Genomic DNA, 20450 nt, shown 5'->3' on the forward strand with positions numbered 1-20450 from the left:
ACTGACGGGGCCTTTTTATTGCTGAAGGAAAGTATTTTTGGTTAATGAAACATTTACAATTTGTATTACATATTTTACCAGTTTTATTTCTACAAAGGGATTTTGCTTAAATTGAAGTTTATATTGAATGTGTTACTTTTTTCTCCATAGTTTGGTCTTTTGCTTTTGTATTGATGGGAACTATATATTTTGAAACAAACAGGATTTTTATAATGCAAAAGAAACAGGAGAGCAGATGTGGTTGAAATGCAAAAGAGAATGACAAATTTTATTACATCATAAAACAGTTTTTAGATGTAGCACAGAAAAATACATATAGGTGCAACAACAGAGGGCACTTTGGCACATAAAGAGTTAATCAGAATTAACAAGGCAAGTAGAATACATAAGACAACAAGTATACAGCACAGATGGCAAAAAATACAAAGTTACATGCCAGGTGATACCAGAGAACAATAGCTGGTGTGCAAGATAAGATAAAATTATACAGCACACTGGGTTTGTCAGTATATGCAAGCAATGATACATATCAGTGGCTAAATATATGCAAACACTGCTCACCAGCATGCCAGGTGATACCTGAGAACAATAGCTGGTGTGCAAGATAAGATAAAGTTATACAGCACACTGGGTTTGTCAGTATATGCAAGCAATGATACATATCAGTAGCTAAATATATGCAACACTGCTTACCAGCATGCCAGGTGATACCAGAGAACAATAGCTGGTGTGCAAGATAAGATAAAGTTATACAGCACACTGGGTTTGTCAGTATATGCAAACAATGATATATACCAGTGGCTAAAAGAATGTAAACACCGCTCACCAGCAATGATATAAAGTGCCAGATAAGTGCAGGAGCCAGAGACCAAAAGATCCCCCTCAGAAGCAAGATAACGCGCTTTTCAGGTCTTGTTAGAATAAGGGTATGTGCGCACGTTGCTTTTTACCTGCTTTTTTGCTGCTTTTTCTTCTGCGCTGTTTAATGCCAAAATGGATGTGTTCTTCTATTCAAGCAAAGTCTATGGGAATTTGGGTTTCTTGTTCACACTATGTTGTTCAAAATGCTGCCTTTTTGTGGCAGAACTTTGGTCAAAAACTCAGCTTTGCAGTGCAAAACCCAAATGGCAAAAACAATTGACATGTTGCTTCTTTGAAAAGCTGAGTTTTTGACCAAAGTTCTGCCACAAAAAGGCAGCATTTTGAACAACATAGTGTGAACAAGAAACCCAAATTCCCATAGACTTTGTTTGAATAGAAGAACACATCCATTTTGGCATTAAACAGCGCAGAAGAAAAAGCAGCAAAAAAGCAGGTAAAAAGCAGGTAAAAAGCAACGTGCGCACATACCCTAACCCTTCATCAGACCAAGGAGGGGTGGTGACTCATCTGTTCCCAGAAGCTTTAATAGACTATATGGTTTATCACATGGATCGGACCGGCCAGTCAGTGCAGGTTTAAGCTGGCGCATGCGCGGTCATTGCTAATCCCACTAGCAGATGCGAGTGACGTCAAGCCGAGGAGTGCAGGGGAGAGGGCGAAGGCAACGCCCCCCACGAGCAAAAGTCCGCCCTTGAGACATCGCTTAGCATACCAGGGAGAGAAGAAAGACCAGGCATGTGCACACCACACATACTGGAACATACAAAGATACAGATATACGGGCTCCCACACAAACAGCAGTATAGGAACGCCAAGGAAAGAGGGCAAAGAAATAATGAAATGGCAGGAATCACAAGAATAACAGTAGTTAGCCCTCGACCAAGCAGTATCTAATCCCGGCTGTCATGGGGGAAGCCACCTTGTAATCATAGTCCAGATGCACGATGTATTCAGGTAGTCATATTAACAGAGGCAGTGATCCATAGGGAGCAGAAGATGGAAGCTGCAAAGAAAAGGGCACAAAATGGCATAAAAAACTTGCAGCAATAAAATTAGAATATAAAAACAGAGGTAAAAAATTGCATAGGTGGTAAAAAACCACATCTAGCAAAAAAAGGGGGGGGAGGAGGACAGGGGTCTAAAGGAAGGGGGCAAAGCTAAGGGACTCATTCAGACCAGACGGAGCCATAGTACCCAGTAGGGTGATCCATTTGGTTTCTTTTTGGGCGAGGATCTTTTTAAGGTTCCCGCCCCTATTGCCGCCATGTACGACATCTGTCCCTATGACACGCAATGATCTCGCATTACATCCGTGATGGTTCCGAAAATGCCTAGGAAGGGTCTTAAGAGTAGAAATATCGGTCACCGTCTTGGCAGCACCAATGTCTCTCACATGTTCACGCACTCTCACCCGCAATTCCCTAGAAGTTAAACCTATGTATATATTAGGGCAACTACATTTAGCATAATAGATAACATAGGAAGTTGCGCATGAGATGTAACACCTAATATCAAATGTCCGACTACCATCTGCGGTGGAAAAGGTCTTACTTGCGAGAGACATTGGTGCACGCAAGACAGCGACCGCAGGGAAAACACCCGCGAATAGGATTAGTAGAACCAAAAGGATGGGAAATCACAGGAACGTAATGACTATGTACGAGAAAATCTCGTAGATTTTTGGAACGGCGTGCCGTCATTAGAGGATAATCAGGGACCAAATCCCTTAGGGTAGGATCAGATTTTAGTATCGGCCAGTGTTTGTTTAATATGGCACGCATGTTATGCCATTCATGGTTGCACGCAGATATGAATCGAGCCTCTCCTGCCCCCGTATTCGCCTGACTAGATGGCTGCAGGAGCTCCTGTCGATTGGTATTCTTTGGCCTATTGTACTCCTTCTTTATGACACGATGGCTATATCCCCTATTAACCAATCTCGATGTTAGATCATTGGCCTGGGACTGAAAATTATCAGATGTAGAGCATATCCGCCTCATTCTGAGAAATTGCCCAACCGGGATGGCTTGGATGGTACAAACAGGATGAGAAGATGAGGCATGTAAAAGGGAGTTGACCGAGGTAGGCTTCCTAAAGACATCCGTCTGTAGTTGCCGACCACGGTCAACTCCAATCATAATATCCAAAAAATCAATAGACTGTAAATCATATCTAAAAGTGAGCTTAAGGTTCAATGAATTATGGTTTAAAACACCCATAAAGTCCGAGAGCTGCTCCACGGTACCCTGCCACAAAACAAAAACATCATCATTATATCTTAACCAGCACTGCGCAAGGGTAGCGGCCGGCACGCCCTCGTCGCCAAAAATGCCCCTCTCCCAATGGCCGAGGAACATATTAGCGTACGAAGGCGCACAGGCCGCGCCCATCGCAGTGCCTCTGGTCTGTAAATTAAAACCGGTCTTTGAAAATGAAGAAATTGTGTCTCAGGATAAAGTGGAGCAGCTCCAGGATCAGCTCACATAAATGGCCATCACGGTTGGTATTGCTCAGAAAGAAGCGGACTGCCTCCAGACCATCATCATGGTTAATATTGGTATAAAGTGACTCTATGTCCGACGTGACAAGAAGGGTATCAGAATCCATAAAAATCCCGTCGACCCTATTCAGGACGTCCGTCATATCCTTAACATAAGATGGCAATGTTTCCACAAGAGGTTTTAAATAATAGTCGATAAAGCGACAGACAGGGTCGCATAAGCCATCTATGCCGGATACGATAGGGCGCCCCGGAGGGTGTTCGGGATTCTTGTGGATCTTGGGCAGGAGATAAAAGGTGGGGATTTTGGGAGATGCAACGAAGAGGCCATCAAAAACCTTCTTTGTTATAATTCCTTCATCCAAAGCCCCCTGCAAGATCCGGTATAGCAAATCTGAGAAGGGGAATGTATGTTTAATAGGATTTTTATAATATGGGATTATGTTTTCTGCTAAAATGGTCAATAAAAAAGAAACCCAAAATCGTAGTTCTCTTGGTGATGGAAGCCAAAATGTATTGTCATTTGGCAACGAAACCAAGAATTTCATATATTACAAGTCGATAGGAAAATACTTCAACACCAAAAATAGATTGGTTTCACTGGGGTTGAACCCAAGACCTTCTGCGTATGAAGCAAACGTGATGACCTCTACACTATGAAACCTTTGAAATCATGCAAAGTAATGTCAATTAGAGACGAGTTTTCACCGCCAGGGGAAAAAAAACAAATTCGTTGCTCTGTTGGTGATGGAAGCTAAAATATCCCGTTATTCGGCAACAAAGATAAGAACTTTATATACTGCAGGTTGATATGGGATTATTTCAACACCAAGAACACATGGGTTTCACTGGGGATTGAACCCAGGACCTTCTGCGTGTAAAGCAGACGTGATTTCCACTACACTATGAAACCTTTGAAAGCCTGCAAAGTAATGGCAATTAGAGACGAGTTTTGACCGCCAGGGAAAAAAAAACAAATTCGTAGCTCTGTTGGTGATGAAAACCAAAACATCCCGTCATTCGGCAACAAAGCCAAGAACTTCATATATGGCAGGTTGATAGCACTACACTATGAAACCTGATGGAAAGTTACTGTGTATTGGCTAGCAGAGCAGAATTGTGACTGACGGGGCCTTTTTATTGCTGAAGGAAAGTATTTTTGGTTAATGAAACATTTACAATGTTTATTACATATTTTACCAGTTTTATTCCTACAAAGGGATTTTGCTTAAAAGGAAGTTTACATTGAATGTGTTACTTTTTTCCACATAGTTTAGTTGTTTGCTTTTGTATTTAAAGGAACTATATATTTTGAAACAAACAGGATTTTTATAATATGGGATTATGTTTTCTGCTAAAATGGTCAATAAAAAAGAAACCCAAAATCGTAGTTCTCTTGGTGATGGAAGCCAAAATATATTATCAGTTGGCAACAAAACCAAGAATTTCATATGTTACAGGTTGATAGCAAATTACTTCAACAGCGAAAACGGCTTGTTTTTACTGGGGATTGAACCCAGGACCTTCTGCGTGTGAAGTAGACGTGATGACCACTCCACTATGAAACCTGTGAAATCCTGCAAAGTAATGGCATTTAGAGACGAGTTTTGACCGCCAGGGAAAAAAAATAATAATTTGTAGTTCTGTTTGTGATGGAAGCCAAAACATCCCGTCATTCGGCAACAAAGCCGAGAACTTCATATATTGTAGCTGGATAGCGTATTATGTCAACACTAAGAACAGATTGGTTTCACTGGGGATTGAACCCAGGACCTTCTGCATGTTAAGCAGACGTGATGGCCACTACACTATGAAACCTGACAAAAAGTTACTGTGTATTGTCTAGCAGAGCAGAATTGTGACTGACGGGGCCTTTTTATTGCTGAAGGAAAGTATTTTTGGTTAATGAAACATTTACAATTATTATTACATATTTTACCAGTTTTATTCCTACAAAGGGATTTTGCTTAAATTGAAGTTTATATTGATCGTAGTTCTCTTTGTGATGGAAGCCAAAAGGAATTGTCATTGGCAACGAAACCAAGAATTTCACATATTACAAGTCGATAGGTAATTACTTCAACACCAAAAACTGCTTGGTTTCACTGGGGATTGAACCCAGGACCTTCTGCGTGTGAAGCAGACGTGATGACCACTACACTATGAAACCTTTGAAATCCTGCAAAGTAATGGCAATTAGAGACGAGTTTTGACCGCCAAGGGAAAATAAACAAATTCGTAGCTCTGTTGGTGATGGAAGCTAAAACATCCCGTTATTCGGCAACAAAGCCAAGAACTTTATATACTGCATGTTTATAGGGGATTATTTCAACACCAGGAACACATGGGTTTCACTGGGGATTGAACCCAGGACCTTCTGCGTGTAAAGCAGACGTGATTTCCACTACACTATGAAACCTTTGAAAGCCTGCAAAGTAATGGCAATTAGAGACGAGTTTTGACCGCCAGGGAAAAAAAAAAACAAATTCGTAGCTCTGTTGGGGATGGAAGCCAAAACATCCCATCATTCGGCAACAAAGCCAAGAACTTCATATATTGTAGTTTAATTGAGTATTATTTCAACACCAAGAACAGATTGGTTTTACTGGGGATTGAACTCAGGACCTTCTGCATGTTAAGCAGACGTGATGATCACTACTCTATGAAACCTGATGGAAAGTTACTGTGTATTGGCTAGCAGAGCAGAATTGTGACTGATGGGGCCTTTTTATTGCTGAAGGAAAGTATTTTTGGCTAATGAAACATTTACAATTTTTATTACATATTTTACCAGTTTTATTCCTACAAAGGGATTTTGCTTAAATTGAAGTTTATATTGAATGTGTTACTTTTTTCTCCATAGTTTGGTCTTTTGCTTTTGTATTTATGGGAACTATATATTTTGAAACAAATAGGATTTTTATAATATGGTATTATGTTTTCTGCTAAAATGGTCAATAAAAAAGAAACCCAAAATCGTAGTTCTCTTTGTGATGGAAGCCAAAATGTATTGTCATTTGGCAACGAAACCAAGAATTTCACATATTACAAGTCGATAGGAAATTACTTCAACACCAAAAACAGATTGGTTTCAATGGGGATTAAACCCAGGACCTTCTGCGTGTGAAGCAGACGTGATGACCACTACACTATGAAACCTTAGAAATCCAGCAAAGTAATGGCAATTAGAGACGAGTTTTGACTGCCAAGGGAAAAAAAAACAAATACGTAGCTCTGTTGGTGATGGAAGCTAAAACATCCCGTTATTCGGCAACAAAGCAAAGAGCTTTATATACTGCAGGTTGATAGGAGAATATTTCAACACCAAGAACACATGGGTTTCACTGGGGATTGAACCCAGGACTTTCTGCGTGTAAAGCAGACGTGATTTCCACTACACTATGAAACCTTTGAAAGCCTGCAAAGTAATGGCAATTAGAGACGAGTTTTGACCGCCACGGAAAAAAAAAACAAATTCGTAGCTCTGTTGGGGATGGAAGCCAAAACATCCCATCATTTGGCAACAAAGCCAAGAACTTCATATATTGTAGTTTAATTGAGTATTATTTCAACACCAAGAACAGATTGGTTTTACTGGGGATTGAACGCAGGACTTTCTGCATGATAAGCAGACGTGATGACCACTACTCTATGAAACCTGATGGCAAGTTACTGTGTATTGGCTAGCAGAGCAGAATTGTGACTGACGGGGCCTTTTTATTGCTGAAGGAAAGTATTTTTGGTTAATGAAACATTTACAATTTTTATTACATATTTTATCAGTTTTATTCCTACAAAGGGATTTTGCTTAAAAGGAAGTTTACATTGAATGTGTTACTTTTTTCCACATAGTTTAGTTGTTTGCTTTTGTATTTAAAGGAACTATATCTTTTGAAGCAAACAGGATTTTTATATAATGGGATTATGTTTTCTGCTAAAATGGTCAATAAAAAAGAAACCCAAAATCGTAGTTCTCTTGGTGATGGAAGCCAAAATATATTATCAGTTGGCAACAAAACAAAGAAATTCATATGTTACAGGTTGATAGCAAATTACTTCAACAGCTAAAACGGCTTGTTTTTACTGGGGATTGAACCCAGGACCTTCTGCGTGTGAAGTAGACGTGATGACGACTCCACTATGAAACCTGTGAAATCTTGCAAAGTAATGGCATTTAGAGGCGAGTTTTGACCGCTAGGGGAAAAAAAAAAATAATTTGTAGTTCTGTTTGTGATGGAAGCCCAAACATCCCGTCATTCGGCAACAAGGCTGAGAACTTCATATATTGTAGTTTGATAGCGTATTATTTCAACACTAAGAACAGATTGGTTTCACTGGGGATTGAACCCAGGACCTTCTGCGTGTTAAGCAGACGTGATGACCACTACACTATGAAACCTGACGAAAAGTTACTGTGTATTGGCTAGCAGAGCAGAATTGTGACTGACGGGGCCTTTTTATTGCTGAAGGAAAGTATTTTTGGTTAATGAAACATTTACAATTATTATTAGATATTTTACCAGTTTTATTCCTACAAAGGGATTTTGCTTAAATTGAAGTTTATATTGAATGTGTTACTTTTTTCTCCATAGTTTGGTCTTTTGCTTTTGTATTTATGGGAACTATATATTTTGAAACAAATAGGATTTTTATAATATGGGATTATGTTTTCTGCTAAAATGGTCAATAAAAAAGAAACCCAAAATCGTAGTTCTCTTTGTGATGGAAGCCAAAATGTATTGTCATTTGGCAACGAAACCAAGAATTTCACATATTACAAGTCGATAGGAAATTACTTCAACACAAAAAACAGATTGGTTTCACTGGGGATTGAACCCAGGACCTTCTGCATGTGAAGCAGACGTGATAACCACTACACTATGAAACCTTTGAAATCTTGCAAAGTAATGGCAATTAGAGACGAGTTTTGACCGCCAGGGGAAAAAAAACAAATTCGTAGCTCTGTTGGTGATGGAAGCTAAAACATCCCATTATTCGGTAACAAAGCCAAGAACTTTATATACTGCAGGTTGATAGGGGATTATTTCAACACCAAGAACAAATGAGTTTCACTGGGAATTGAACCCAGGACCTTCTGCGTGTGAAGCAGATGTGATTTCCACTACACTATGAAACCTTTGAAAACCTGCAAAGTAATGGCAATTAGAGACGAGTTTTGACCGCCAGGGAAAAAAAAAACAAATTCGTAGCTCTGTTGGGGATGGAAGCCAAAACATCCCATCATTCGGCAACAAAGCCAAGAACTTCATATATTGTAGTTTAATTGAGTATTATTTCAACACCAAGAACAGATTGGTTTTACTGGGGATTGAACGCAGGGCCTTCTGCGTGTTATGCAGATATGATGACCACTACTCTATGAAACCTGATGGAAAGTTACTGTGTATTGGCTAGCAGAGCAGAATTGTGACTGACGGGGCCTTTTTAATGCTGAAGGAAAGTATTTTTGGTTAATGAAACATTTACAATTATTATTACATATTTTACCAGTTTTATTCCTACAAAGGGATTTTGCTTAAATTGAAGTTTATATTGAATGTGTTACTTTTTTCTCCATATTTGGTCTTTTGCTTTTGTATTTATGGGAACTATATATTTTGAAACAAATAGGATTTTTATAATATGGGATTATGTTTTCTGCTAAAATGGTCAATAAAAAAGAAACCCAAAATCGTAGTTCTCTTTGTGATGGAAGCCAAAATGTATTGTCATTTGGCAACGAAACCAAGAATTTCACATATTACAAGTCGATAGGAAATTACTTCAACACAAAAAACAGATTGGTTTCACTGGGGATTGAACCCAGGACCTTCTGCATGTGAAGCAGACGTGATAACCACTACACTATGAAACCTTTGAAATCTTGCAAAGTAATGGCAATTAGAGACGAGTTTTGACCGCCAGGGGAAAAAAAACAAATTCGTAGCTCTGTTGGTGATGGAAGCTAAAACATCCCGTTATTCGGCAACAAAGCCAAGAACTTTATATACTGCAGGTTGATAGGGGATTATTTCAACACCAAGAACAAATGAGTTTCACTGGGGATTGAACCCAGGACCTTCTGCGTGTAAAGCAGATGTGATTTCCACTACACTATGAAACCTTGGAAAGCCTGCAAAGTAATGGCAATTAGAGACGAGTTTTGACCGCCAGGGAAAAAAAAACAAATTCGTAGCTCTGTTGGGGATGGAAGCCAAAACATCCCGTCATACGGCAACAAAGCCAAGAACTTCATATATTGTAGTTTAATTGAGTATTATTTCAACACCAAGAACAGATTGGTTTTACTGGGAATTGAACGCAGGACCTTCTGCGTGTTATGCAGATATGATGACCACTACTCTATGAAACCTGATGGAAAGTTACTGTGTATTGGCTAGCAGAGCAGAATTGTGACTGACGGGGCCTTTTTATTGCTGAAGGAAAGTATTTTTGGTTAATGAAACATTTACAATTATTATTACATATTTTACCAGTTTTATTCCTACAAAGGGATTTTGCTTAAATTGAAGTTTATATTGAATGTGTTACTTTTTTCTCCATAGTTTGGTCTTTTGCTTTTGTATTTATGGGAACTATATATTTTGAAACAAATAGGATTTTTATAATATGGGATTATGTTTTCTGCTAAAATGGTCAATAAAAAAGAAACCCAAAATCGTAGTTCTCTTTGTGATGGAAGCCAAAATGTATTGTCATTTGGCAACGAAACCAAGAATTTCACATATTACAAGTCGATAGGAAATTACTTCAACACAAAAAACAGATTGGTTTCACTGGGGATTGAACCCAGGACCTTCTGCATGTGAAGCAGACGTGATAACCACTACACTATGAAACCTTTGAAATCTTGCAAAGTAATGGCAATTAGAGATGAGTTTTGACCGCCAGGGGAAAAAAAACAAATTCGTAGCTCTGTTGGTGATGGAAGCTAAAACATCCCATTATTCGGCAACAAAGCCAAGAACTTTATATACTGCAGGTTGATAGGGGATTATTTCAACACCAAGAACAAATTAGTTTCACTGGGAATTGAACCCAGGACCTTCTGCGTGTAAAGCAGATGTGATTTCCACTACACTATGAAGCCTTTGAAAGCCTGCAAAGTAATGGCAATTAGAGACGAGTTTTGACCGCCAGGGAAAAAAAAAACAAATTCGTAGCTCTGTTGGGGATGGAAGCCAAAACATCCCATCATTCGGCAACAAAGCCAAGAACTTCATATATTGTAGTTTAATTGAGTATTATTTCAACACCAAGAACAGATTGGTTTTACTGGGGATTGAACGCAGGGCCTTCTGCGTGTTATGCAGATATGATGACCACTACTCTATGAAACCTGATGGAAAGTTACTGTGTATTGGCTAGCAGAGCAGAATTGTGACTGACGGGGCCTTTTTATTGCTGAAGGAAAGTATTTTTGGTTAATGAAACATTTACAATTATTATTACATATTTTACCAGTTTTATTCCTACAAAGGGATTTTGCTTAAATTGAAGTTTATATTGAATGTGTTACTTTTTTCTCCATATTTGGTCTTTTGCTTTTGTATTTATGGGAACTATATATTTTGAAACAAATGGGATTTTTATAATATGGGATTATGTTTTCTGCTAAAATGGTCAATAAAAAAGAAACCCAAAATCGTAGTTCTCTTTGTGATGGAAGCCAAAATGTATTGTCATTTGGCAACGAAACCAAGAATTTCACATATTACAAGTCGATAGGAAATTACTTCAACACAAAAAACAGATTGGTTTCACTGGGGATTGAACCCAGGACCTTCTGCGTGTGAAGTAGACGTGATGACCACTCCACTATGAAACCTGTGAAATCCTGCAAAGTAATGGCATTTAGAGACGAGTTTTGACCACCAGGGAAAAAAAAATAATAATTTGTAGTTCTGTTTGTGATGGAAGCCAAAACATCCCGTCATTCAGCAACAAAGCCGAGAACTTCATATATTGTAGCTGGATAGCGTATTATGTCAACACTAAGAACAGATTGGTTTCACTGGGGATTGAACCCAGGACCTTCTGCATGTTAAGAAGACGTGATGGCCACTACACTATGAAACCTGACAAAAAGTTACTGTGTATTGTCTAGCAGAGCAGAATTGTGACTGACGGGGCCTTTTTATTGCTGAAGGAAAGTATTTTTGGTTAATGAAACATTTACAATTATTATTACATATTTTACCAGTTTTATTCCTACAAAGGGATTTTGCTTAAATTGAAGTTTATATTGATCGTAGTTCTCTTTGTGATGGAAGCCAAAAGGAATTGTCATTTGGCAACGAAACCAAGAATTTCACATATTACAAGTCGATAGGTAATTACTTCAACACCAAAATCTGCTTGGTTTCACTGGGGATTGAACCCAGGACCTTCTGCGTGTGAAGCAGACGTGATGACCACTACACTATGAAACCTTTGAAATCCTGCAAAGTAATGGCAATTAGAGACGAGTTTTGACCGCCAAGGGAAAATAAACAAATTCGTAGCTCTGTTGGTGATGGAAGCTAAAACATCCCGTTATTCGGCAACAAAGCCAAGAACTTTATATACTGCATGTTTATAGGGGATTATTTCAACACCAGGAACACATGGGTTTCACTGGGGATTGAACCCAGGACCTTCTGCGTGTAAAGCAGACGTGATTTCCACTACACTATGAAACCTTTGAAAGCCTGCAAAATAATGGCAATTAGAGACGAGTTTTGACCGCCAGGGAAAAAAAAAACAAATTCGTAGCTCTGTTGGGGATGGAAGCCAAAACATCCCATCATTCGGCAACAAAGCCAAGAACTTCATATATTGTAGTTTAATTGAGTATTATTTCAACACCAAGAACAGATTGGTTTTACTGGGGATTGAACTCAGGACCTTCTGCATGTTAAGCAGACGTGATGACCACTACTCTATGAAACCTGATGGAAAGTTACTGTGTATTGGCTAGCAGAGCAGAATTGTGACTGACGGGGCCTTTTTATTGCTGAAGGAAAGTATTTTTGGTTAATGAAACATTTACAATTTTTATTACATATTTTACCAGTTTTATTCCTACAAAGGGATTTTGCTTAAATTGAAGTTTATATTGAATGTGTTACTTTTTTCTCCATAGTTTGGTCTTTTGCTTTTGTATTTATGGGAACTATATATTTTGAAACAAATAGGATTTTTATAATATGGTATTATGTTTTCTGCTAAAATGGTCAATAAAAAAGAAACCCAAAATCGTAGTTCTCTTTGTGATGGAAGCCAAAATGTATTGTCATTTGGCAACGAAACCAAGAATTTCACATATTACAAGTCGATAGGAAATTACTTCAACACCAAAAACAGATTGGTTTCAATGGGGATTAAACCCAGGACCTTCTGCGTGTGAAGCAGACGTGATGACCACTACACTATGAAACCTTAGAAATCCAGCAAAGTAATGGCAATTAGAGACGAGTTTTGACTGCCAAGGGAAAAAAAAAACAAATACGTAGCTCTGTTGGTGATGGAAGCTAAAACATCCCGTTATTCGGCAACAAAGCAAAGAGCTTTATATACTGCAGGTTGATAGGAGATTATTTCAACACCAAGAACACATGGGTTTCACTGGGGATTGAACCCAGGACCTTCTGCGTGTAAAGCAGACATGATTTCCACTACACTACGAAACCTTTGAAAGCCTGCAAAGTAATGGCAATTAGAGACGAGTTTTGACCGCCACGGAAAAAAAAAACAAATTCGTAGCTCTGTTGGGGATGGAAGCCAAAACATCCCATCATTCGGCAACAAAGCCAAGAACTTCATATATTGTAGTTTAATTGAGTATTATTTCAACACCAAGAACAGATTGGTTTTACTGGGGATTGAACGCAGGACTTTCTGCATGATAAGCAGACGTGATGACCACTACTCTATGAAACCTGATGGCAAGTTACTGTGTATTGGCTAGCAGAGCAGAATTGTAACTGACGGGGCCTTTTTATTGCTGAAGGAAAGTATTTTTGGTTAATGAAACATTTACAATTTTTATTACATATTTTATCAGTTTTATTCCTACAAAGGGATTTTGCTTAAAAGGAAGTTTACATTGAATGTGTTACTTTTTTCCACATAGTTTAGTTGTTTGCTTTTGTATTTAAAGGAACTATATCTTTTGAAGCAAACAGGATTTTTATATAATGGGATTATGTTTTCTGCTAAAATGGTCAATAAAAAAGAAACCCAAAATCGTAGTTCTCTTGGTGATGGAAGCCAAAATATATTATCAGTTGGCAACAAAACAAAGAAATTCATATGTTACAGGTTGATAGCAAATTACTTCAACAGCTAAAACGGCTTGTTTTTACTGGGGATTGAACCCAGGACCTTCTGCGTGTGAAGTAGACGTGATGACGACTCCACTATGAAACCTGTGAAATCCTGCAAAGTAATGGCATTTAGAGACGAGTTTTGACCGCTAGGGGAAAAAAAAAAATAATTTGTAGTTCTGTTTGTGATGGAAGCCCAAACATCCCGTCATTCGGCAACAAGGCTGAGAACTTCATATATTGTAGTTTGATAGCGTATTATTTCAACACTAAGAACAGATTGGTTTCACTGGGGATTGAACCCAGGACCTTCTGCGTGTTAAGCAGACGTGATGACCACTACACTATGAAACCTGACGAAAAGTTACTGTGTATTGGCTAGCAGAGCAGAATTGTGACTGACGGGGCCTTTTTATTGCTGAAGGAAAGTATTTTTGGTTAATGAAACATTTACAATTATTATTACATATTTTACCAGTTTTATTGCTACAAAGGGATTTTGCTTAAATTGAAGTTTATATTGAAGGTGTTACTTTTTTCTCCATATTTGGTCTTTTGCATTTGTATTTATGGGAACTATATATTTTGAAACAAATAGGATTTTTATAATATGGGATTATGTTTTCTGCTAAAATGGTCAATAAAAAAGAAACCCAAAATCGTAGTTCTCTTTGTGATGGAAGCCAAAATGTATTGTCATTTGGCAACGAAACCAAGAATTTCACATATTACAAGTCGATAGGAAATTACTTCAACACAAAAAACAGATTGTTTTCACTGGGGATTGAACCCAGGACCTTCTGCATGTGAAGCAGATGTGATAACCACTACACTATGAAACCTTTGAAATCTTGCAAAGTAATGGCAATTAGAGACGAGTTTTGACCGCCAGGGGAAAAAAAACAAATTCGTAGCTCTGTTGGTGATGGAAGCTAAAACATCCCGTTATTCGGCAACAAAGCCAAGAACTTTATATACTGCAGGTTGATAGGGGATTATTTCAACACCAAGAACAAATGAGTTTCACTGGGGATTGAACCCAGGACCTTCTGCGTGTAAAGCAGATGTGATTTCCACTACACTATGAAACCTTTGAAAGCCTGCAAAGTAATGGCAATTAGAGACGAGTTTTGACCGCCAGGGAAAAAAAAAACAAATTCGTAGCTCTGTTGGGGATGGAAGCCAAAACATCCCATCATTCGGCAACAAAGCCAAGAACTTCATATATTGTAGTTTAATTGAGTATTATTTCAACACCAAGAACAGATTGGTTTTACTGGGGATTGAACGCAGGACCTTCTGCGTGTTATGCAGATATGATGACCACTACTCTATGAAACCTGATGAAAAGTTACTGTGTAATGGCTAGCAGAGCAGAATTGTGACTGACGGGGCCTTTTTATTGCTGAAGGAAAGTATTTTTGGTTAATGAAACATTTACAATTATTATTACATATTTTACCAGTTTTATTCCTACAAAGGGATTTTGCTTAAATTGAAGTTTATATTGAATGTGTTACTTTTTTCTCCATAGTTTGGTCTTTTGCTTTTGTATTTATGGGAACTATATATTTTGAAACAAATAGGATTTTTATAATATGGGATTATGTTTTCTGCTAAAATGGTCAATAAAAAAGAAACCCAAAATCGTAGTTCTCTTTGTGATGGAAGCCAAAATGTATTGTCATTTGGCAACGAAACCAAGAATTTCACATATTACAAGTCGATAGGAAATTACTTCAACACAAAAAACAGATTGGTTTCACTGGGGATTGAACCCAGGACCTTCTGCATGTGAAGCAGACGTGATAACCACTACACTATGAAACCTTTGAAATCTTGCAAAGTAATGGCAATTAGAGACGAGTTTTGACCGCCAGGGGAAAAAAAAACAAATTCGTAGCTCTGTTGGTGATGGAAGCTAAAACATCCCGTTATTCGGCAACAAAGCCAAGAACTTTATATACTGCAGGTTGATAGGGGATTATTTCAACACCAAGAACAAATGAGTTTCACTGGGGATTGAACCCAGGACCTTCTGCGTGTAAAGCAGATGTGATTTCCACTACACTATGAAACCTTTGAAAGCCTGCAAAGTAATGGCAATTAGAGACGAGTTTTGACCGCCAGGGAAAAAAAAACAAATTCGTAGCTCTGTTGGGGATGGAAGCCAAAACATCCCATCATTCGGCAACAAAGCCAAGAACTTCATATATTGTAGTTTAATTGAATATTATTTCAACACCAAGAACAGATTGGTTTTACTGGGAATTGAACGCAGGACCTTCTGCGTGTTATGCAGATATGATGACCACTACTCTATGAAATCTGATGGAAAGTTACTGTGTATTGGCTAGCAGAGCAGAATTGTGACTGACGGGGCCTTTTTATTGCTGAAGGAAAGTATTTTTGGTTAATGAAACATTTACAATTTTTATTACATATTTTACCAGTTTTATTCCTACAAAGGGATTTTGCTTAAAAGGAAGTTTACATTGAATGTGTTACTTTTTTCTCCATAGTTTAGTTGTTTGCTTTTGTATTTAAAGGAACTATATATTTTGAAACAAACAGGATTTTTATAATATGGGATTATGTTTTCTGCTAAAATGGTCAATAAAAAATAAACCCAAAATCGTAGTTCTCTTGGTGATGGAAGCCAAAATATATTATCAGTTGGCAACAAAACAAAGAATTCCATCTGTTACAGGTTGATAGCAAATTACTTCAACAGCGAAAACGGCTTGTTTTTACTGGGGATTGAACCCAGAACTTTCTGCATGTGAAGTAGACGTGATGACGACTCCACTATGAAACCTGTGAAATACTGCAAAGAAATGGCATTTAGAGACGAGTTTTGACCGCCAGGGGAAAAAAAAAAATAATTTGTAGTTCTGTTTGTGATGGAAGCCAAAACATCCCGTCATTAGGCAACAAAGCCGAAAACTTCATATATTGTAGTTAGATAGCGTATTATTTCAACACCAAGAACAGATTGGTTTCACTGGGGATTGAACCCAGGACCTTCTGCGTGTTAAGCAGACGTGATGACCACTACACTATGAAACCTGACGAAAAGTTACTGTGTATTCGCTAGCAGAGCAGAATTGTGACTGACGGGGCCTTTTTATTGCTGAAGGAAAGTATTTTTGGTTAATGAAACATTTACAATTATTATTACATATTTTACCAGTTTTATTCCTCAAAAGGATTTTGCTTAAATTGAAGTTTATATTGAATGTGTTACTTTTTTCTCCATAGTTTGGTCTTTTACTTTTGTATTTATGGGAACTATATATTTTGAAACAAATAGGATTTTTATAATATGGGATTATGTTTTCTGCTAAAATGGTCAATAAATAAGAAACCCAAAATCGTAGTTCTCTTTGTGATGGAAGAAAAAATGTATTGTCATTTGGCAACGAAACCAAGAATTTCACATATTACAAGTCGATAGGAAATTACTTCAACACCAAAAACAGATTGGTTTCACTGGGGATTGAACCCAGGACCTTCTGCGTGTGAAGCAGACGTGATGACCACTACACTATGAAACCTTTGAAATCCTGCAAAGTAATGGCAATTAGAGACGAGTTTTGACCGCCAGGGGAAAAAAAACAAATTCGTAGCTCTGTTGGTGATGGAAGCTAAAACATCCCGTTATTCGGCAACAAAGCCAAGAACTTTATATACTGCAGGTTGATAGGGGATTATTTCAACACCAATAACACATGGGTTTCACTGGGATTGAACCCAGGACCTGCTGCGTGTTAAGCAGACGTGATGACCACTACACTATGAAACCTGACAAAAAGTTACTGTGTATTGGCTAGCAGAGCAGAATTGTGACTGACGGGGCCTTTTTATTGCTGAAGGAAAGTATTTTTGGTTAATGAAACATTTACAATTTTTATTACATATTTTACCAGTTTTATTCCTACAAAGGGATTTTGCTTAAAAGGAAGTTTACATTGAATGTGTTACTTTTTTCTCCATAGTTTAGTTGTTTGCTTTTGTATTTAAAGGAACTATATATTTTGAAACAAACAGGATTTTTATAATATGGGATTATGTTTTCTGCTAAAATGGTCAATAAAAAATAAACCCAAAATCGTAGTTCTCTTGGTGATGGAAGCCAAAATATATTATCAGTTGGCAACAAAACAAAGAATTCCATCTGTTACAGGTTGATAGCAAATTACTTCAACAGCGAAAACGGCTTGTTTTTACTGGGGATTGAACCCAGAACTTTCTGCATGTGAAGTAGACGTGATGACGACTCCACTATGAAACCTGTGAAATCCTGCAAAGAAATGGCATTTAGAGACGAGTTTTGACCGCCCGGGGAAAAAAAAAAATAATTTGTAGTTCTGTTTGTGATGGAAGCCAAAACATCCCGTCATTAGGCAACAAAGCCGAGAACTTCATATATTGTAGTTAGATAGCGTATTATTTCAACACCAAGAACAGATTGGTTTCACTGGGGATTGAACCCAGGACCTTCTGCGTGTTAAGCAGACGTGATGACCACTACACTATGAAACCTGACGAAACGTTACTGTGTATTCGCTAGCAGAGCAGAATTGTGACTGACGGGGCCTTTTTATTGCTGAAGGAAAGTATTTTTGGTTAATGAAACATTTACAATTATTATTACATATTTTACCAGTTTTATTCCTCAAAAGGATTTTGCTTAAATTGAAGTTTATATTGAATGTGTTACTTTTTTCTCCATAGTTTGGTCTTTTACTTTTGTATTTATGGGAACTATATATTTTGAAACAAATAGGATTTTTATAATATGGGATTATGTTTTCTGCTAAAATGGTCAATAAATAAGAAACCCAAAATCGTAGTTCTCTTTGTGATGGAAGAAAAAATGTATTGTCATTTGGCAACGAAACCAAGAATTTCACATATTACAAGTCGATAGGAAATTACTTCAACACCAAAAACAGATTGGTTTCACTGGGGATTGAACCCAGGACTTTCTGCGTGTAAAGCAGACGTGATATCCACTACACTATGACACCTTTGAAACCCTGCAAAGTAATGGCAATTAGAGACGAGTTTTGACCGCCAGGGAAAAAAAAAACAAATTCGTAGCTCTGTTGGGGATGGAAGCCAAAACATCCCATCATTCGGCAACAAAGCCAAGAACTTGATATACTGTAGTTTAATTGAGTATTATTTCAACACCAAGAACAGATTGGTTTTACTGGGGATTGAACGCAGGACCTTCTGCATGTTAAGCAAACGTGATGACAACTACTCTATGAAACCTGATGGAAAGTTACTGTGTATTGGCCAGCAGAGCAGAATTGTGACTGACGGGGCCTTTTTATTGCTGAAGGAAAGTATTTTTGGTTAATGAAACATTTACAATTTTTATTACATATTTTACCAGTTTTATTCCTACAAAGGGATTTTGCTTAAAAGGAAGTTTACATTGAATGTGTTACTTTTTTCCACATAGTTTAGTTGTTTGCTTTTGTATTTAAAGGAACTATATATTTTGAAACAAACAGGATTTTTATAATATGGGATTATGTTTTCTGCTAAAATGGTCAATAAAAAAGAAACCCAAAATCGTAGTTCTCTTGGTGATGGAAGCCAAAATATATTATCAGTGGGCAACAAAACAAAGAATTTTATATGTTAAAGGTTGATAGCAAATTGCTTGAACAGCGAAAACGGCTTGTTTTTACTATGGATTGAATCCAGGACCTTCTGCGTGTGAGTAGACGTGATGACGACTCCACTATGAAACCTGTGAAATCCTGCAAAGTAATGGCATTTAGAGACGAGTTTTGACCGCCAGGGGAAAAAAAAAAATAATTTGTAGTTCTGTTTGTGATGGAAGCCAAAACATCCCATCATTCGGCAACAAAGACGAGAACTTCATATATTGTAGTTGGATAGCGTATTATTTCAACACTAAGAACAGATTGGTTTCACTGGGGATTGAACCCAGGACCTTCTGCGTGTTAAGCAGACGTGATGACCACTACACTATGAAACCTGATGAAAAGTTACTGTGTATTGGCTAGAAGAGCAGAATTGTGACTGACGGGGCCTTTTTATTGCGAAGGAAAGTATTTTTGGTTAATGAAACATTTACAATTATTATTACATATTTTACCAGTTTTATTCCTACAAAGGGATTTTGCTTAAATTGAAGTTTATATTGAATGTGTTACTTTTTTCTCCATAGTTTGGTCTTTTGCTTTTGTATTTATGGGAACTATATATTTTGAAACAAATAGGATTTATATAATATGGGATTATGTTTTGTGCTAAAATGGTCAATAAAAAAGAAACCCAAAATCGTAGTTCTCTTTGTGATGGAAGCCAAAATGTATTGTCATTTGGCAACGAAACCAAGAATTTCACATATTACAAGTCGATAGGAAATTACTTCAACACCAAAAACAGATTGGTTTCACTGGGGATTGAACCCAGGACATTCTGCGTGTGAAGCAGATGTGTTGACCACTACACTATGAAACCTTTGAAAGCCTGCAAAGTAATGGCAATTAGAGACGAGTTTTGACCGCCAGGGGAAAAAAAACAAATTCGTAGCTCTGTTGGTGATGGAAGCTAAAACATCCTGTTATTCAGCAACAAAGCCAAGAACTTTATATACTGCTGGTTGACAGGGGATTATTTCAACACCAAGAACACATGGGTTTCATTGGGGATTGAACCCAGGACCTTCTGCGTGTAAAGCAGACGTGATT

The 20450-nt window shown here is 37.7% G+C and overlaps 16 non-coding genes across 16 annotated transcripts; all 16 read right to left on the reverse strand.

Moving 5' to 3' along the window:
• Positions 1 to 4222: 4222 nt before the first annotated feature.
• TRNAV-UAC (transfer RNA valine (anticodon UAC)) lies at positions 4223 to 4295 on the reverse strand. The gene has a single exon. It is a non-coding gene; the product is annotated as a tRNA-Val (tRNA).
• Positions 4296 to 5127: 832 nt separating this feature from the next.
• Positions 5128 to 5200, reverse strand: TRNAV-AAC (transfer RNA valine (anticodon AAC)). Its single transcript has one exon. It is a non-coding gene; the product is annotated as a tRNA-Val (tRNA).
• Positions 5201 to 5479: 279 nt separating this feature from the next.
• On the reverse strand, positions 5480 to 5552 carry TRNAV-CAC (transfer RNA valine (anticodon CAC)). Its single transcript has one exon. It is a non-coding gene; the product is annotated as a tRNA-Val (tRNA).
• Positions 5553 to 5728: 176 nt separating this feature from the next.
• TRNAV-UAC (transfer RNA valine (anticodon UAC)) lies at positions 5729 to 5801 on the reverse strand. The gene has a single exon. It is a non-coding gene; the product is annotated as a tRNA-Val (tRNA).
• Positions 5802 to 7708: 1907 nt separating this feature from the next.
• On the reverse strand, positions 7709 to 7781 carry TRNAV-AAC (transfer RNA valine (anticodon AAC)). The gene has a single exon. It is a non-coding gene; the product is annotated as a tRNA-Val (tRNA).
• A 416-nt stretch (positions 7782 to 8197) lies between these two features.
• On the reverse strand, positions 8198 to 8270 carry TRNAV-CAC (transfer RNA valine (anticodon CAC)). The gene has a single exon. It is a non-coding gene; the product is annotated as a tRNA-Val (tRNA).
• A 914-nt stretch (positions 8271 to 9184) lies between these two features.
• TRNAV-CAC (transfer RNA valine (anticodon CAC)) lies at positions 9185 to 9257 on the reverse strand. Its single transcript has one exon. It is a non-coding gene; the product is annotated as a tRNA-Val (tRNA).
• A 914-nt stretch (positions 9258 to 10171) lies between these two features.
• TRNAV-CAC (transfer RNA valine (anticodon CAC)) lies at positions 10172 to 10244 on the reverse strand. Its single transcript has one exon. It is a non-coding gene; the product is annotated as a tRNA-Val (tRNA).
• Positions 10245 to 11762: 1518 nt separating this feature from the next.
• TRNAV-CAC (transfer RNA valine (anticodon CAC)) lies at positions 11763 to 11835 on the reverse strand. Its single transcript has one exon. It is a non-coding gene; the product is annotated as a tRNA-Val (tRNA).
• A 176-nt stretch (positions 11836 to 12011) lies between these two features.
• Positions 12012 to 12084, reverse strand: TRNAV-UAC (transfer RNA valine (anticodon UAC)). The gene has a single exon. It is a non-coding gene; the product is annotated as a tRNA-Val (tRNA).
• Positions 12085 to 13991: 1907 nt separating this feature from the next.
• Positions 13992 to 14064, reverse strand: TRNAV-AAC (transfer RNA valine (anticodon AAC)). Its single transcript has one exon. It is a non-coding gene; the product is annotated as a tRNA-Val (tRNA).
• A 1403-nt stretch (positions 14065 to 15467) lies between these two features.
• On the reverse strand, positions 15468 to 15540 carry TRNAV-CAC (transfer RNA valine (anticodon CAC)). Its single transcript has one exon. It is a non-coding gene; the product is annotated as a tRNA-Val (tRNA).
• Positions 15541 to 16706: 1166 nt separating this feature from the next.
• On the reverse strand, positions 16707 to 16779 carry TRNAV-AAC (transfer RNA valine (anticodon AAC)). The gene has a single exon. It is a non-coding gene; the product is annotated as a tRNA-Val (tRNA).
• Positions 16780 to 17194: 415 nt separating this feature from the next.
• Positions 17195 to 17267, reverse strand: TRNAV-CAC (transfer RNA valine (anticodon CAC)). The gene has a single exon. It is a non-coding gene; the product is annotated as a tRNA-Val (tRNA).
• A 915-nt stretch (positions 17268 to 18182) lies between these two features.
• TRNAV-AAC (transfer RNA valine (anticodon AAC)) lies at positions 18183 to 18255 on the reverse strand. Its single transcript has one exon. It is a non-coding gene; the product is annotated as a tRNA-Val (tRNA).
• A 1404-nt stretch (positions 18256 to 19659) lies between these two features.
• TRNAV-AAC (transfer RNA valine (anticodon AAC)) lies at positions 19660 to 19732 on the reverse strand. Its single transcript has one exon. It is a non-coding gene; the product is annotated as a tRNA-Val (tRNA).
• Positions 19733 to 20450: the final 718 nt, after the last annotated feature.

Source organism: Anomaloglossus baeobatrachus, chromosome 2, assembly GCF_048569485.1.
Source record: "Anomaloglossus baeobatrachus isolate aAnoBae1 chromosome 2, aAnoBae1.hap1, whole genome shotgun sequence".
NCBI lineage: Eukaryota > Metazoa > Chordata > Amphibia > Anura > Aromobatidae > Anomaloglossus > Anomaloglossus baeobatrachus.